The following is a 3643-nucleotide window of genomic DNA, read 5'->3' as shown; positions in this document are numbered from 1 at the left end:
GACCTCCATTTTTCAATTTGACTAACCCCCTAACTCACTTTATACTGACCCCGGGGTCCCTTGAGCAGGAGTCACTCCTCCCCCCAATCACTCTTCGCACCTACATGCATTCCCCATTCACTCCACACACACAGACCCGCTGGCCTCACTCACTCAAGCAAGTACTCACCTCACCAACTCACCAACTCTTCAACACACACACCACTGAACTCTGCCATCCTTCTAACTACCTCCCGAACTAACTCGTGCTCCCACCGTGGACGTCCCTTAAACTACAGCACGTTCCGCTGAACACTACTCAGTAAGCTAAACTACGTCCCCTCTACTACACCTCACAAGTCTGTCACTGTCTCCTAACTCAAAAATTCATTTATGTTTCCCCAACCTAGATCTGGCATTTACAATCCCTCTAACTAATCCATTCCCACGGACTCCATGAGGACTTACCCTGCCCCACTTGGAGTCGATTGAGACTAAGCTAACTGCCCTTCCCCTAACTAGTTTCCATCCCTGTGCCCAGGATTAAGGGGGTCCTCCACCCTTACTGCCAGAAATCCTGTGCACCCGCGAAAGTGAGGCTTGCTTTTCCTTTTTTTTTCATGCGCAGCACCTGCGCAGCGGCAACTCGCTGGCCTCGCTGTGCACTTTTTCACACCTGCCCGTGAGCAGTCATGCAGCTGCACCGCGTTGTTCCTCGTCCACCTCCTTGTAGGCCGGTACCATCGGCCGGGATACCCCTCCTGCCCGGATTCCAACCACACGTGCACCGCCATGCTGACGTCACCGTGCGCACTGCTATAAAAAAAAACACAAGCCACACGTCTCGAGAGGGTTCCCCACGCGAACACATGTGCCCCACCTGCCGTTGCAGAGCTGAACACTGCGATCAGCGTGGAGAACCACGTCCCGGTCCAAATCCATTTACCTGCCTAAACTTTTGTCCGTCCGCAGAGATCGGCAAATCCACCGCAGTGCACGTTTTCCGGACCGGGACTGCTCACTCTCGCAAGCGAGCACGTGGCGGTCTCGTGCGTTGCACAACTGCACGGAGCAGCTTGCGTGCTCACTGCTGGGTAGACCCGGCACGGTCCTCGAAACAACCACAGCCGCTACTCGAGCTTTCTCTCCTCTGTCGCCCGTCTCCCGTCTCCATTTCCACACACGCATACCTGCGTGTTCAGCGACACACAGTCCACACCATTAAACTCACACACCGGGAGACGCGGCTGCGTGCTCCCGCATACTTAACCCGACATCTCCCTCTCCTTACCGCTCTCTCACACACACACGGTCTCCCTTGCACACAGCGACCTTGCACACGGCCGTTCACTCACGCGTGCCTCACTACTCTCACACCGTGCCTCATCCACACACGCGGGGGCACTCACCCCGCGGTACCTCACTCATACACACGGCGACACTCACACACGCGGTCTCTTACCACACACGGTGCCTCACCCCACACACGCGGGGGCACTAACCCGCGAGTGCCCTCCTCCTCACACTCCGTTCTGCCTCATCCACACACGGCGTGCTGGGAAGCCTTTCGCTAAGCTCTGGCACCATCGCCACCACACCACTCACACGTGGTGCCTCGCACTCATACCTGGCCGTTTCACTCACACACACGGCCTCACTCACCACCACAGTGCCCCATCCACACCCGGCGTGCTGGGGAAGCACGCGCCTAACTCATGGCACCATCGCCAACCACACACCACTCACACACGGGAGTCGCTTCCACACGACGGGGACGCACTGCACGCCCCTTGCACCACACACACAGGGACAACTTACACTGGGGGATTCGTGTCCCCACAAGGGTCTCCGGGGCCTCTATACCCCCCAAGCTCTCCGTGCACCACGTCCACAGCACTGCGTCCCTCAAGCCTCGCAAAACACGACCAGAACTCACCTGGTCGTGACTCGCCTTGATAGGGGGCATACTCCACTCCCCTCGTTCCTGGAGGAGAGCCATCTCGCTGCTCGCACCGGGTCCCTACACGCTCCAGCGAGCTCCACCCCCCATTGTATCCTCCACTACCTCCGTGTGTGGCCAGTGTGCGTCACCTTACCCGTCTTCATCGTGCTGAGTCTCTCCCTCTCAGATCGTTCCCCATCTCCCGTGTCTCTGCCAACTCTTCACCCTTTACACTACCCCTTGTACTCAACTATTATTTTTTTCCTTTGTCGTCACCTCGTGTCCACCGTCTCACACGTTTTGGTCTCCCCATTGGTAATTTTTTCCCACTTTCGGTCATCGTCACGACCCTCGCCCAACCACGTTCAGTGGCCACGAATTATTTTTTTCACCCGCCTCCCACCGCGCGGAGCCTGTCAGCACGTTGCACCCCCACCCAGCTACGTTTGATCCCACACGCATTAGGAGTCGCCATTTTTATCTCTCCCCGGTCCAACGGCACCTTCCTATGCCCGCCTGCCCGAAGCTTCGGCCACATGTTTCTGCGTCTGCACCCGCAGCTTTTTCATTTCTTCCTTCATGTTTGCTTCCATTCCGTTTATTTGCTGTGTATTCGCATCCATCTTTTCGTTCATGCCTTTCATTTCGTTTTTTATTTCGTTTGTCATTGCCGCCAGCATGGCTACTTAGCTGAGCCACGTCGGGTACTGCACTCAGCTGACGCCGTTTCAGCAAGGGTTTTTTGGTGGAGAGAGGGGGGAGGTGTGCATACACTGCGGCCGCTGCCGCACTTGCCACATTTCGGAGCTCTGGAGTTTTAGTTAGGCAAAGTCCGTGTTCCTGCACAATCAACATTTCCTGCTCCGGGGATTCCATCCTGGACCATGGACTCTACATTTATTACACGCATATACATTTCTAATACCCCCCGGCTCCCGCTCGCCTTGAGACGCCATCTTGCTTCTTCGTGAAGGGTTAATTTAGCTCGCTCTCGTAATTTGGAGGGGAATCGGGGGTCGCCTCTCTCTACCCCTGGACCGATTCCCGTGAATTTCGCTGGAGACAGGGAGAGCCTGTTGTCCCGCTCTCCAATACCAGTGCCGCGAGGAAGGCGATGAATTTGTATCGCCCACGACCTGACACCAGATGTTCGCGGATTTCGCGCGCCGCCGGCGTGCGAGCCGGCCACGTCCCAACTCGAATCGCGGCACGCATCGCCCACCGGACGGACAATCCAGGTCGTGACCCTCTCGGACTAACGCCGGGGAACCAGTCACGGGTGGACCTTTCGGTCTCACCGCGATCCGAGCCAATCAGCCCCCCGCGTGGGATAGGGTTGCTCGCCAAATTCGGGCTACCTAAGTACCCACGCGGAGGGTAGACCGGGCGATCGCACCTGCGCCGCAGGTCGACTTCCGGACACGGGCCACTTAAGCGGCCCGTTCCGTACTATCCAGAATAACCGCGACGGTGTTATCGTCTGACCTCTACGACGGTTCGATTAATTATCCGGGCGTATTCAGCCCACTACCAACCCTTTACGTGAAGCAAGATGAAGGGGTTCAATGGGGGAAAAAGACGAAGCGAAGACGGCGAAACAGTTCAACAATAAAAGCACATTTATTCTCTCGGCACACGGGGAAAGCACACAAAATACAATTCCACCAAATGCACACAAAAAAAGAAAAACACAATTCCATTTACACAAAAAAGCAAACATAA

This window comes from Eptatretus burgeri, unplaced genomic scaffold, assembly GCF_056783735.1.
Source record: "Eptatretus burgeri isolate ZD-2024b unplaced genomic scaffold, Ebu_testis_v1 Ebu_testis_scaffold_234, whole genome shotgun sequence".
NCBI lineage: Eukaryota > Metazoa > Chordata > Myxini > Myxiniformes > Myxinidae > Eptatretus > Eptatretus burgeri.
Note: the sequence above shows the minus strand (reverse complement) of the source record.